Genomic DNA, 15542 nt, shown 5'->3' with positions numbered 1-15542 from the left:
ATCAGGAGGAGAATGTCAGGTGAGCACTAGCATTCATCACTCTCTGTGATGTGGAAGCAATTGTGCTCAAACACTCCACTATCCTCCCACTGTACCATCTCTGCCAAGGTGAACTACACCCTTGGTGAGCTAAAATCACCCCTTTAATGATGGCTGGGATGAAAAATCGATCATGTGGGCTGGAGAGATGGCTCAGAGATTAAGGGCACTGACTACTGCTCCAAAGGTCCTGAGTTCAATTCCCAGCAACCACATGGTGGCTCACAACCATCTATAATGTGACCTGATGGTCTCTTCTGGCCTGCAGGTGTATGTGCAGGCAGAGTACTGTATACATAATAATAATAAATATAAATCTTAAAAAAAAAGAAAAAGAAAAACGGATCATGTATTTGAATACTTGGTTCCCAGTTGGCGACACTGTTTGGAGAAGTTATGGAACCTTTTGGAGGTTGAGAAAGTATGTTAGCGGATAGGCTTTGAGTTTAAAGCCTTGCTCCACTTCCAGTTTTCTCTCTGCTTCCTGCATACGGATAAAGATGTGACCTCTTAGCTTTTTGATCTAGCCACCTGCTTCCATGCCTCCCCTAGCATAATGGACTCCCCCTTCCCCAGCTCAGAACCACAAACCAAATAAACTCTTCTGAAATTCAGTTTTGATTGAGATGTTTTATCATGTCAGCAAAAAAAGAAAACTCATAAAGAAATTGGTAACAGGACTGTGTGTGTGGGGGGGTGCTCTACAATCAGAACACAGCCCCAAGAGGTAAGGAAGGCCATTGTACGACACTATAGACACGAAGCCTGAGTTGCTGTGGAGACCTCCAGGTGTTAGAAATGTATGCGCTGTAAAACATCTGTCAAGGAAGTGTTGCATACAGAGAATGGGACCAGTCAGAGTGAGATGCAGGTGGCAGACAGCAAAGCTTGGGCATCAGGCTGGGCTTTCTAAATCCTCAGATACTAGGCATTAAGCTACAGGGTCTGGTGTTTTCCCTCATGGATCTTGTTTGAGTCCAGTATTTCCTCTATGAGCCTCTAGCCACTCACCCCCACCCAAGAAATATTATGTGTATCCTGAGCAATTATATCTTGGAAGTATATAATTTGCCTTTTCACTTACAGGGAGTTACAGTCAAGAGATTGCCTTCCGTTTCAGAAGTAACAGTGTTCAAACTGCTAATGACTATGGGGACTTCTGAAGTTAGACTAAACGCATTTTGCATTAGGATATGGCCATGAGCCCATGAAAGGAAGTAGAAATGTGGTGGGTTGAATAAGAAACATCTCTCATAGGCTTACATATTTTAACACTTGGTTCCTGGTTGGTAGCATTGTTTGGGAAGACTATGGAAACTTTAGAAGGTGGAGACTAGTTGGAGGAAGTACATCACTGAGGGTGGGCTTAAAGAGATTACAGTCTCTCTCCACTTCTAGTTCTGTCTCTACTTCTTGCATTGGATAAAGATGTGATTTCTCAACTTCCTGTTCCATCTCTCCCTGGCCATCAGGGGCTTTCTTTTTAGGATAGCAGGCCCAAATAAATTCGTTGATAAGTTGCTTTTGGTCATGGTACTTTATGATAACAACAAAAAGTAACCAATACACCTGCCTTCCTTCCTTAAGTCACTTTTGTCAGGCATTTTATGTGTCCATGGGGGAAAGTAACTAATATGTGAAATTCAAGCAGCCAGAGAGTCTCCTAGCAGCCTCCTGGAACTCTCCATTGTAGAGGAGCACACTGGGCTCTAAGAGGCTGACCTTCCCAAGTCACAAGGAACTGTAGAAACAACAGCTGCATTTACACAGAGTACAAGGTCGAGCCCTTGAATCAAGGAGTTTGCTCTGGGTCAAGGCTAGTAAGGACTGAGTTGGCTCCTAAGTCAGACCTTCAGTGTCACACTGTTTTTCTTACCTGTGCCCTGAGCATCTGAGGATACCTGGAAACCTGCAATGCTCTTCTGAACATCGTTGTCGTGGTGGTTTGAATGGGAATGCCCTCCAAAGGCTCTGATATTTGAACATTTGGTCCCCAATTGGCAGCACTCCTTGGCGGGGGGGGGGGGGGGGGGGGGGGGTGGGCGGGGCTTAGGAGACACCACCTTGCTGGAGGAAGTATGTCACTGGAGGTAGGCTTTGAGAGCTTAACCCTTCACCCTAATCCTAGTTCACTGTCTCTGTGCTTTGTGCTTGTGGTTCAAGTTATAAGCCCTCAGTATCTGCTCCAGCCACCATGCCTGCCACCCAATGTCCCTGCGCCACCACCATGGACTTTAACTGTCTAGAATCTTAGCCCCAAATAACCACTTCTTCTATAAATTGCCTTGGTCACAAAGTTTTATCTCAGCAATAGAAAAGTAACTAATACATCTGTGTGTTTGTCATCCTCACCACTAGATAATGAAGCCAAGAATGGACTATAGCCAGGAAGCATCACGACAGTGCCTGTGCTAAATCTGCTCAGAGGAGCCAGTGCCTCCCAGGAGGCTTCACCAAAGAGTAAAGTGACTCTGAAATGGCTGACCAGGGACAGCATTAAAAGGCCCCTTTTGAATAAGTAGCTCTGCGGACAGCTGAGGTTTGGTATGGGTGGGGGATGAGGGGTCCAATTGAGGTTCATCTCAGCATATGGCTGTGGTGATGGAATATTAGTCAGGGTTATGGAGAACAGGGTGTCCTTTAGAATGCCTGAGCCAGTGGACACTGCTTGGTCATTGAGTATTTGGAAATATGGACTCAAGAATAAGGCAAAAAAGCCAGTGTGTGAGAATCACCAGGGCTACAATGACATAGAAGGCTGGAGTGTAGAGGTGTCTTGGGACACTCCAAAGACGGCTGAAGAGCAGTCTTATCTCATATCAGAGACTGAGGAAGCCTGTTGTTTTTTTTTGGGGGGGGGCAATCTGGTTCCCTGATCCTTCCCGCACACTCTCTTATCCATCTCTCCTTTTGCTAGCTAGAGGTGCTAGCAGATGGGAGGAGCCTCGGCTCCACATCTAAGTCTCTCTCCTCACTCTCCTCCTTGCCGCTCTTGCTGGTTTTCTAGCTGGAAGGATGGGGAGCAAAGACTGCCTTGAAACACGGGTAGCGATTCAGGGCACAGTCTGTAGACTCCCCGTGAGAAGCCTGATTAAGCAGGATTACAGAGAGTCACATGGCAGCGGTCAGGTCATGTTTTCATATTCTCAGCAGCACAAAAGGCATTTAAGTCCACAAATCTTTTTACGTGGATGGAGGGGCACTCAACTTGGCGTCTGACGATGTGCAAACAGCATGAGAAGTGAAGAACAGGAGTGAGACTCTGAGGGATCCTGCTGTCTGGGTACCCAGGCACACCGGTCCTCAAAGGAAAGGGCATCTCTGATATGGATGGTATGGCAAGAATGGCACAGGAAAGGCTCCTTAGGACGTCCCCCTCCACTCCTCCCAGTGTCCCCTAGAACTGTCAGTTGCTTCTAAGAAGCTCATATGAGTGAAGGATGGCAGCCAGGCTGCTTGGAGCTAAGCTCAGAAAGCTGACATGTGGCTCCAAGAGGGACCTTTCTGCACAGTCCCTTCAGTGTCACAGGAATACTTTAATTCTGATTACAAGGGCATTAGAAGGTTCTGGAAGAGGCTGGGACTACCTCTAGCGTGTCACGGAAGGGCACGCAGACTGTGGTACAGAGCCCAACACTCCCCAGCAGGTTATGTTTGATATGGAGGGTTTCGGGCACGTCCCTGTGTGCAGTGGGCTCTTAGGTGAAGCTGCCTAGCCCCTGAGGTGAACAAAAGCCACCCTTCCACTTGACAGTTCACGGCACCTAAGTTGCCTGTTGACACCCCTTCCAAACTCGGGAAATGAGGGACATTGTCCTAGTCAAGGGAAATCCTCTTGGAGGACTGGGGTACAGGGCTGGAGTAGAAGTGTGGGGGACTCAACAAAGCAGCAGAGGCCAGATAGCCCTGGGGAGGCCTAGGATGAAGACAGGAAACAGAGGGTGGTGTGCCCGGCAGTGTGGGCAGGCCTGCCTAACAAACAGGAAACAGTGAAGATTAGTGGGCCATGTGATATGCTTTGAGGGCCTAGGGTAGGCCTGCAGACAAGAACACAACAGCCACAAGAAAGATGCTACCGTTAATGTCTCCCCATGGATCTCCTTGATGGAGAAGCCTGACCACAGCCAGGCAGCCCCATGCTGGGGAGGACAGCCCAGGGACCTGGCTTTAGTATGCAGCCTGCTCTGTTGACCGGCTCTGGGAATTTCAGCCTTGCAGCTCAGAGCTAACTTTTTCTTTGTATACTGGGAACATGGAGATAGGAAGGCGTAGCTCACTGCTGCATTGTGAGTGACAAGCCCCCAGTCAGAGCCAGACATGGCACCTGGGTCATGCTGCCAATGCCTGTGATGGATACCATATGCTGGGGGCCAGAGACAGCTCTGATAGCACCATGCTACCCGATGGATTCCTGGTGCAGGGCGCGGTCACAGAGGCACTTCCTCATCAATCATTATATGATCACTGGGGCTTCAGGCTTCATGGAAAAAGCCACTAAGAAAACAGCTCCTAGGTCTGGGGTCAGCTGCAGGGCCACAGCCTGACAGCCTTCTCTGGGCAGGAGACAACGTAACCACACCTCTACAATCTAGTGGAACAGAGTGAGAAAATGCAGGTGCCTTGTCCAACCCCCGTGTGCTGGCCCCAAGCAGAGCTCCAGGAGCTGTATTCTGCTTCATCCAATCAACCTGTCAACATGTCAACTTTACACATTAGGAAAATGAAGTCCAGAAAGGGGAAGTCACTGGCTCCAGTATGGAACATTTTGTAAGAGTTACGCTAAGAGGCAGGCTTGGCAGTGTGGGGAGCTAAGAGGCCAGCTTAGCAGTGGGGCTGCATAGCCCAAGCTCTTTTTGCTGGGTTTTGCCTCTCAGATCTGGCCTTGTGCCAGGTCTCTTCTTGGGTCACAGAAGTCTTCTGCCTCAGGGACTCCACATGGAAAGGGGAGGGTCATTCCACCCGGTCTTGCACCTCACAAAGTGACCACAGATGCTATACCCTCCATCTCATTGAGGAAGCATGCATGGAGAGAGGTGTCCTGAGCCACCTGAGCCAGTACCAGTTATGGCTGGAGGTAGAGTGGGAGCGGCCCAGCCGGCTGCCAAGTAGGTATTTAAAATAGACAGTTCCACTCATTCCACCCTGCAGCTCGTTCTGAGTACAAGGGAGGGATGAAAGGACGGGATTGCACATCTCTTACTGCCTATCAAAGGACATCTGAGTAGGGAGCACAGAGCACCTTCTGGTCCATTTGCATCTCCTCTGAGCACCAGTAGTGAGAGGCAGATCTGGGGAAGTTTGGCTGCTCCCCCGTTGGCTCTTGGCGAGATGCCAGGGCTAGAAAGGTAGGAGGGCACAGATGTTCCAGGTGTGGGGCCAGAAACATCTGCCTGAACCTGGCTCTCAGACTTATCCAGTCAGTGCAAGGCCTCTTCCACACAGTGACTCATCCAGACAATTGGAGATACAAATATGTCCCAAGAACACTAACACAGGCAAAAGGCACAGCCACGTGAGGGAGGGGCACTGTATGGTTGTGTAAAATGAGGCACAGATCTAAATAGGGGCAGCCCTTAATAGTTCCTTTTTTTCCCCTTCTTCTTCTTTCTTCTTCTTCTTTTTTTTTATATCTTGTCACCTTCCCTCTAGTGATCCATCCTTCCCCTTGTCAGGGGGAGGGGGGTGGGGGGTGGGGGAGAGAGAGAGAAAGAGACAGAGAATATGAATGTGTGTGTGTGTGTGTGTGTGCATGTACATTGGAGTTCAGATCAAAAATTATCATTCTCAGTAAAGAAAAGGGCAATCTAACCCTGAAAGGGTGACTTATGGAGGTGAACTGGCTTTCTCTGTGAGTGCAGACAGTGACCATTTATAGGACTATGGTATGTCTCTGCATAGCTCTCCCACTATGCAGGATTTTCATGTCCTCTGCCAGGGTCTAGCATCCCCTATAGTCTGAACGGTTTGTTCGCAAACATAAAACAGAAGCCAGCCCCAGGCTCAGGCTGTCTTTACTTCCTGTGCTGTTCTTTGCCCCAAAAGCTCCGTGGCCTCTGCAGACCTGGAATACAATCCCAGCCCACATCACTTCTACAAGCTCCTACCTGAGTTACAATAATGACTACCCTGCTAAGACAGTGCAATAGTAGTATCACTGCTAATGGGTTACCAATCATTCTCTGATTGGATTTCAGGACCACTCAGAAATAAGAACTCATATCTGGCCAAAAATCCGTACCTGGGGAGGCCATGGACCCTAAGGGAGAAGTTATTTCTATTAGTTTACTATGTAAACATAGTACCAAGCTCCTTTTTAAATAATTATTTTGTATTCATAGATTAGTACATCACTCAGCCTTCATCAGAGAAGCTTCTTTTTGCACTGCATGATGCTTAATACAGAGTGATAGGTAAGACAGACCTATATCAAAGGTTGAGGAATGTTGCAAAAGAGGTAATGGGGAAAAAAAAAAAAAACTGTAAAGAGATAGAGTTCATGAAGGCCAGGGGAAAAACAGTGTTTTCTGGACATGACATTGACAGGACTGAACTCATAGCAGCCGAGGTTGCCTGCACAAAATCAAAGCCAGTCAACATTGTAGTGTGTGGGGGAGGGTGTGAGCTCATAAGGCCCCCACCTCTAATGGAGAAGCTATTGGCACTTGATAACTGTTAGGAGAGGAAGAGTCAATTTTCTTCAGGGCTGCGACTCCTGGTAGGTGGACCATATATCAGTGGACAGCCTTACACCCTTCCATATAAGGGCAAAACTAATTTAACATAAATAGTTACAAATTAAGAAAACATAAAAGGAGGACATGAAGTTGAAAGTGGGACATGGTGGGGAGGTCTGGGAAGAGTTAAAGGGGAGTGGGACAGATATGACCAAAATATATTATACGCGTACGTTAAATTCTCGGAGAACAAATAAAATATATTTAAACATTTAAAGGATACATTAACACACCTTGACTTCCCATGAAGGCATTAGTTCCACCGTTACTAAAGTATTTGCTGTACCTCCTCTACCTTGTTTCTGCTGTGATATGTGTTGGGATTACTGGCGCATGAAGAGAAGGCCTTGCACTGGGAAAATGCTTTTTTTTTTTTTTTTTGTCATCAGGGAGACAAGAAGGGACTAAGAAACATTAAATACAAAAGGCAAACCCACCCAAGCTGGCTGTCTTCCTGTATGGCTCTACAGCAGACCCCACAGACAGGCCCAGCGACTTGCACAAGCTGTCTGACCTGCCCAGGGGCCTTTCCCTGACAGTTGCTCCTCCATTCAAATCAGAATGGTGGGTGGGGCAAGTGACAGCTCCCTTGGACAAACTGCAAAGTGTCCCTATCACTTCTGCATCCAGGTGTTCTAGACCACACAATGATTAGTGAACGGCCCTGTGAAAAGCTGAAAGGGTGGGCCTGAAGTTAAGCTGCCTCCACTTCCTCATCTCCGCCCCTCCCCCAGCCCTGCCATTCATCGTTCCCACTGCGCTCCTAGGAGAGAGACTTGGAATACCTTTAGCAATCACTTGGACAGTGGGGGACCATCTGCATTTTACAAATGAGGGTGCCTAGTGGTTTTTAATATTATCACTCAGCTAATAATACATCTAGGGATTTAAAATTACTCAGTCTCCACCTAGTAACTCTTTTTTTCCAATGCTGACATGGTTGGAAGACTTCCTTCCTATCTTTTGTGTTCTCAGGCGTCATGCTGACACTTCTACAAGGCTGGATTAGAGGCCTCTGCAGCTCTCTGTTACAAAATGGTAGCACCCTACACTTGATGTTCCTGCCTCAAACTGCAAGCCACTGACTGCATGTGCAGGCCTTGGTTCAGGCCTTTATTTGTCTCTCAGAACTTAGGGAGAAAAGACCAGAGCCTCATGGTCTCTGACTCCTCTAGGAAGCAGGCAGCAGGCAGCACATTCACTGCCAAATGAGACAAAATCCAGACCTAGATGACGCACCACCACTGTTCTAGCCTCGTGTCCAAATATTTTTATTCATCAAATTCCTCCAGGTACACCTCGGTGACAGAGCAGATCTCTGTCCATAGCCCTTCCCTGACAGAGCACCCCTGCTCAGGGTCTTTGGGGTATTGGACAGAAGGCAACAGAAGCAAAAGCGACCTGCCTGAAAAAGCCAAAATTAGCAGTATCAACAGGACCACGTAAAGCTGACAAAATCTGGGAAGATACTGGGGAAGGAAACACACAAAACAGTGAGTGGAAAATGTCTAAACACTGACATTGTGGAGACTGTAAGGATGACTTAGCCAAGCACTCTCTGCAGTTTGGCCGATGGAGAAGGGCAGTTAGGATGAAGGGTCCCCACAAAGAACTTCCTGTTAGAGACACCTGTGTCCTGCCCCCATTCAACTGACATATGCTTCTTGTTCCCTGCCACAGTCCAATAAAAGAGCTACTCGGAGATGACAGACAGAGGAAAACAGAGAGGAGTGGTGGCTGAGATGGTAGGAGAGGCAGAAGTGAACACCCAGGCAGACAGGTTAGAAGAGAGCAAACGGGTATCAAGTACAATGGCTGACTCAGGGTCTTTGCACCTACTGTTGGCTGCACAGCAGTCTTCTTACCCCAGGGTCTGTAAGGAGGGCGCGCACAATGTCTGAGTCTGTGCTGGAGTCCAAGTCCTTGACTTTTCTGAGGCTCCGTTTCATATCAGGCATATGGGATCAGGATAATCGGATGATGCTCAGTGAAGCAGGCTCGCTAGCAGAGCCACAGCCTGCCCCTGGGGGAGGAGGGTGCAGCCGCAGGTCTGGGTTGCTTCCCACCAGGCTGGAGTTCTGGCCTGTTCCTTATGAGATATGTATAGGTGATCCCAGCCTGTATCTGACACTGAGGCTAAGAGTTGGGATCCTTGACCGTCTGAGCACTTCCCCTGTTGTATGACGAGCTGTAGGAACTGGGCAGTGGGTGCCTGGCAGGTGACAATGCCACCCCATGGAGAAGTAGACCTGGACAGAAGCCAGACCTGCCAGCTGCTTCTGCGCCTCTCCAGCTCCAGCCTCTGCCTGCTTGGGTATCTCTCCCTGAGGCCAGCACCACACAGAGGCCCAAGCCTTGCTTTCTGAATGGAACCTTCTTCTGCTCCATCTGGAGTTATGGGCCTGGTATGGTGATGTGTAGAGGGCTCACAGTCCTAGCTCCCAAATGCGTTTGGAGACTAAATGCAAAGCAACAAAACGAAGCAACTTCAAACTGCCTTGAGTGCAGTGGACTAAGGACGCACGAACAGCTTCCTGTCAGAGACTTCTGTTCTGCTCCCAGTCAGCTGTCTGATTTTTCTTGTTCCCTCCCAATCCTATAGGCACTTGGGAATGACAGATAGAGAGAAATAGAGAGAAGCAGTGGCTGTGTTGGTGGGGACGGGGGAGACTGAACACACAGAGGACCAAGGTGGAAGACTGCAAGGGGGCACCAAATACATTCCTTGAGGCAGGGAATGTACCTCCTTCCCTGAGGCACACGCTGTTGTTTTCACAGCAGTCTTGTTCTTCACTGCCTTTATTCTGTTATTTTGTGTCTGTGTAGGTACACATGTGTGTGCAGATGCTTGAGCGTGCACAGGTAAATAAATCCATGTGGAGGCCGGAGGTCGATGACAGATGTCATTTTTTGGTCAGGAGCCATCCACCTTGTGTTTTGAGACAGGGTCCTGGGCTCACCCATTAGGCTATGCTGGCTGGCCAGCAAACCCCTGGGGATTTGCCAAGCTTAGTGTCCCTGCTGCTGAGGTAGCAGGCATGGATCACTATATCTAGCATTTGAAAATTTCAGGTTTCCATACCTGCGAGGCAGGATTTTACTGACTGAGCCACCCACCATCGTCCCTCACTGCACTTGTGACTTTGCTCTCTCCTGGACACCCTAAAGCCACTTGGCTGTAGCTCCCTGGCTCTGTAGCATTTTTCCTCTCCTGCCTGAACCATGAGATAACACTGCACTGCAGGATCAAGTTACTTGTTTTCCTCTGTGTCCCTTGCTGACCTGTCTCCTGCTGATCTGTGGGATTGGAGCTCACCAGGCTGTCTTGTCCCCAGTGACACAGGAGAGCAAACTAAGGTGGGAACCAGGTTCTTCCTGCCTGGGCCTCACAAGGGCTAGGAGGGAGTGCTCAGTCATCTGAGGTGCTGAGACCTCATTGGGAAGAGGAGCTGGTTAGACCGCAGTGTCCACCTGGAGAAGCAGCTTCTGACCTTGAGACCTTAAGTCTGGAGCTGGCCTTTTCTGGCTGAGCAAATTATAGGTTCCCGGGAGGGACTTCCTCTGGCTTTGCAGAAACCAAACAACCAAAACCAACCACACGGTGTGACTGTCCAACCACCGAAGACTGTTACTGAGGGTGAGATGCCTCTGTGGTTGAGGCAGGATGTGACGCAGTCATGAGGAGGCACCTGGCCCCTCTGTGGGCTCAGTGTTCTGTTTCCTAGAGGGCTGGGTCCTCAGAGGGCTTTTTTTGAGAGAGGTGGATACACTCCTGACAGTCACCCAGGGCTAATTCCTCAACCCAGGACACTAGCGTTATGCTCCGGAGTGCCCTAATGACATACCACCTACCACCCCCACCTTGGCCATAAGCCCACAGTTCTGCATGAGGTCACCACATCACAAGAGCCACAGCCCAGCCTTTGGTGCAAGAGACAATCAGTCCAGCACCATCCCAGACAACTCAGAGCACAGTCTCTAAAGGGGACCTGAGAGCTTACCTGCTGTGAGGCATCAGTGGAGTTCCTTAACCTCTCTCAGTCTTAGTTTCTTTATCTGAAAAACAGAAACAATGGCTTGGCTTCAGCAGCAGCAGGAGGGTAGGTGCCTGTAGGACTAAGGACAGAGTTCCTGCAGTTTGCCCAGCTCAGCCTTCCACAGGAAACATTTGCAAAGTGAGTGACAGCCCCTTTAGCGGTTCAGTGCGAGGGAAGAACACACAAGTACTGAAAACAACACTTCTGGACTTCCTGTCCAAGAAAACGGAAACAGCAAAGCTGGTCTGGAGACCAGGCCTCTAAGATAATTTTCAGTTCCAAATTGTTAACTGGGGAACATCTGCCACAAAGTCTGAACTACCTGGGGTGCTGGTAGGTCCAGCTGCTCATACTCCTGGGAGGAGGTGTTGGCGGGGGGGGGGGGGGCGGAAGGGGCGAATATGGGAAGCATATTCTTAGAAGCGGATGTGGGAGCAGGCAGTAGCACTTTCCTGGTGGCCCACAAATACAGGCTGAGCTCTGCCTTCATCCCAACCTCAGGGCAGTAGCTGCCTTACAGGGAGGGGGCAGCAGGAAGAATGTGAGGTCAGAGCCTGGGCTGGAGCTCAGGTCTCAGGTCAAAGGCCATGACCTCTGACTCAGGCCCCTGTTGCAAAGTCACCGCAAGGGTCTCAGAATTGGGGGTCCTTTTGGGTAAGAGATTTATTAGGTGGGTTCTGAACATTATAGAAAAGCAGCACAGGAGTTGGGAGGGGGCTCTTACAGGTTTCAGAGATGGGGGAGGGGCTCCCCAGCCATGTGGTTGATGAGTAGCCCAAAGGACACGCCTGCATTCAGGTTGTCTCTGATTCCCAGGGAACAGGAAGGCAGAAGTTCTGCCCTTGAGTTAATGTGTGTCCGTCATGAGGGAGCGCTGCTGGTGAACATGGCTCAAAAGGTCCTGGCCCAAACTTAACAGTCATAGCCCAAACTTAACAGGAGGCAGAAAGAAGTTTTGACTCCGGACCATTCTTTTAGGGCCAGGAAACAGGTAGCTAGGAAACCATGCCCTTACTCTATGCATCTGGTGGAGGGAGGGGGGTGCTGGGACTAGCCAGAGACATCTGGAAGAGTCCAGATTGGGTGTGGTCAGCAGAATAGACTGACGCATGAAAGGAGAGAGGGAGAAAAAAAAAAAAAAAAAAAAGAGGAAGATGAAAGCAGAGAAGGCAAAGAGAACCAAAACAGTGCATAGCCAAAATGGCTGAGTTATATAGGAAACAGACATTAGTGAAGGGAGGCAAAGCTCAGAGGCTGGAGAGGGTTAGGGTGGGAGGTGGGAGTGAGAAGTGTGAAGAGGGGCCAGGATTCTGTAACAGGTACTTCTGAGGCTGAGGCTGGTGGCTAGAATCTGCTTTGATATGTTAATAGGCACCTCAGTTAGCCAAGTGTCCTGGGTTTCTTTGAGGCCTGACAGTGTGGAAACTTTCACTTTATACACCTGGTGCTAACCACTCTCCCACCACAGGGTTCATATTGTTAATTAAGAGAGCTACAGCAGGGTGTGGCCAGAATTTAGGAGAGGGAGAGAGGTAATGGGGCGCCTGTGTCCCAATGGGAGGTATACCAGTGTTCTAAGGCTGTTAGTAGACTTAGAGGAGAGATGAGGAGTTTCCAGCACTGTGCCTGACAAAGGGGATCTGGGGAATACTGCTTGATATATGGGGGTTGAAGGCAAGCCCAGGGGCCTGGATCTTGATGTTGCTCTCACACTTGCTTAAAAGAGCTACTCCAGGGCCCACAGGGTAGGAAGTTCACATTATACTTGGATGGGGTGAGAGCTGCCTGGGAGCGGAGGTTGATTTCTTTAGGCACACAGAGGCACAGAAGGGAAAGTAGGGTGGGAAGGCACACGTGGGGCACACGTTCCCCACCCTACTCGCCACAGCAAGACTTTCTTGGGCTAGCCTAGGAATTTGGATTGGACTGGTGGTTTCCTGGGATCTGTCAGGCACCACCCTGCTGCCTTCTGCTCACACCCCCATGCTGCCTTCAGACCAATGTCAAGTGTCTCCACCCTCAAGAGTGGGCTGCCGGAACTTTACACAGCACACCAAGGTCTGAGTCATTTCCAAACTCCTCCTTTGCCTGGGGGAAAAAAGTGGTCACACTTGGCATCTCTGAAACAACCCACAGGACCCAAGAGACCTTGGGTATCTGGATCCCAGCCAAAGAAACGAACACCTGAAACCTACCTGCCCAGTGAAGTGACCCTAAGGGTCACTGGATTCATTTGCAACCTGAGGAAAGCCCCGCCCACTCCTACTTGCTGCTGCTCAAATTTCCTGTCATATAGTAGTTGCTTCAACCTGAGAAACCCCCTTTTCTTTCCAACCCACCACCCCAGGAAGCTGGCCCCTCACCCTAACATGGGCCATCCTTGTACTGCCAATCAAAGTGAAGGCTAGCCCTAGCTGGGAACACGCCATGCTCTGCAGCTGCTTCCACCTGGTTCTGCTCCCAGACCCCTCTGGAAACACTTCCTAGGCAGTCCACATGCTCTGAAGCCCTGCCTCAGGCTCTGTTGGGAGGGAACTGAGAAAGACGTGGTGTGAGGCTGGTCTGAGCAATGAGCATCAGGAAAAAGAAAACTTCCGAAGTGGTGCCCTTCCAAGTGCAGAGAGATTTGTGAAGAGCAAGATCCTCACTGCAGACCTGGTCCAGCCCTCTGGCCTCACGTCATGTGCCAGAAACCAGTGGTCACTTGGCAAAGAATTACCCAGTCTCCAGTACATGGCAGGCCTCACCCCTGATCCTGGCAATGGCACTGTGAACAAAATGAAGCCTCTTCTTTCCTGGAGGCTTGTTGAGTCTAATCGTAAAAACCGGTAAACAAGGAGCAGGTTTGTAGAAAAGCCTAGAGTCTCTGAGGCAAGTAGAAGGATAGGATTGGGAAGCCCAGCCCCTGTGCTGTGATGCATGGCAGGAAACTCTTGTCTCTGGTCCAGATGCTAGGGTCTTTGCAGCATCTGCCAGCAGACTGTTCTGTTAGCTGGCATGACAGGTTCTTCCAGAGCATCAACGCTGCTGGCTTCACGCAGCTAATTCTAATTAAAATTTAACCTTAGAATTAAAACGCAGCTCCTTGGTTGCACTAATCAATGAACAAATTAGCACTACTAATTCAATAAAGTAATTTGATCAAAATTAAATATAAAGTGAGTCCCTCGGTGGCAGCAAATTTCGGAGGCTTATTAGCCTGGTGGCTGGTGACTACTGCCCCAGCCTGAGCTGCTTGCTGTATATCGACTCACTGTCACAGGCTCCAGTAGAAAGTGCAGACCTGGGAGATCCTAGTAGAGTTCAGGGTGAATGCCTTGGGTAAAAATCCCTGTCCTAAAGCTCCCTGGCTGTCTGGCCTTTTGTAGATGGCCAACTCTCTGTGAGTTGTTTCTTCACTGTCAAGAACTGTACAGGACTGACACCTTGAACTCTGCTAAAGACCTTGAGTCAGTGCCATGATCTGAGGGGAGACAATTGGGCAGGATTCCCAGAAGAACATGATGCTGAGCTCCAGAGACATTGGAAACACAGGGAGCAGGGACCAGGAAGAGAGACAGGGGCAGAGAGCCTCCAGGTGAAAGGGACCTGCAGTACATGCTGGGAGTGGCAGCCAGCTGAACAGAAGGAACGGTACATCTCTGTAGGACCAGGGACATTTGCCCATCAACTTCTCAAGGACAAAGTCTCTTCATGCATCCACTTTCACGTCCTTTCTCTGATTCCCTCTGTCCTTGGAAACCTGTGCACCCTGGAGTCCCCAGGCCAAGCCCTTCTTTTAGGCTAGCTGTTGCTATGCCAAAAGAGAATAAGGCCCAGGAGGAAACTATTGGGGGGGAACCTCTTGGAGACCAGCTCCACTCTCTAAGGCAGCAGTTCTCAACTTGTGGCTTGTAACCCTCTTGGGGGCCAAGTGAAGTAGTAAACAAAATAGTTTTATGGGTGGGGTCCATGACAATATGTGGAGCTGAATTAAAAGGTCACAGGATTAGGGAGGTGGAAGAAATTAGGGAAACTATACTTTTCACGATAGCCACAAGCAATATAAAATATCTAGAAGTAATTCTAACCAAGCAAACGAAGGACTTGTTTGAAAAAAAACTTCAAATCTTTGAAGAAAGAGATTGATGATGACATCAGAAGATGGAAGGATCTCCCTTGTTCGTGGATCTGGAGAAGTAACACAGTAAAAATGGCCATCTTACCAAAAGCAATTTACAGATTCAATGCCATCCCTATCAAAATGCCTCACAATGTTTTAAAGACATTGAACGATCAATTCTCAACTTCATATGGGGGGAAAAAAAAACCCAGAATAGCTAAAACAATCCTATACAATAAAAGATCCTCTGGACGAATCTTCTTACCCGATCTCAAGCTGTACTATAGAGCAGCAGTAATTAAACCTGCATGAGACAGTGACTTCTAACCTCTATCTCATTCCCTTTTGAGGCCATAGGTACTTGGGTCACAACTTCTGAATGACTGTGGTCCAAAGAGGCTCACAGGGAGTGGCACTATTAGGAGGTGTTGGCCTTCTTGGAGTAGATGTGGCTTTGTTGAAAGGAAGTGTGTCATGTTATTGGGAGCTGGTTTTGAGGTCGCAGATGCTCAAGCCAGGCCACTGTCTTAGGGTCTCTTCTTGCTGCCTGCAGATCAACTCTAGACTACCTCTCCAGCACTAGGCCTGCCAGCATGCTGCCATGCTTCCTGCCATGGTGATAATGGACAA

At 49.1% G+C, this 15542-nt stretch overlaps 1 long non-coding RNA gene across 1 annotated transcript in view; it reads right to left on the bottom strand.

Moving 5' to 3' along the window:
* Positions 1 to 15542, bottom strand: part of LOC127201187 (uncharacterized) — a 38608-nt gene that overhangs the window by 4762 nt on the left and 18304 nt on the right. The window contains exon 2 of the long non-coding RNA XR_007832167.1: positions 10775 to 10829. This is a non-coding gene — a long non-coding RNA (uncharacterized LOC127201187). The remainder of the gene's footprint in view (positions 1 to 10774; positions 10830 to 15542) is intronic.

Source organism: Acomys russatus, chromosome 17, assembly GCF_903995435.1.
Source record: "Acomys russatus chromosome 17, mAcoRus1.1, whole genome shotgun sequence".
In the NCBI taxonomy this organism is placed as follows: Eukaryota; Metazoa; Chordata; class Mammalia; order Rodentia; family Muridae; genus Acomys; species Acomys russatus.
The sequence above is the reverse complement of the archived record's forward strand: the minus strand, read 5'-3'. Positions and strand labels throughout refer to the sequence as shown.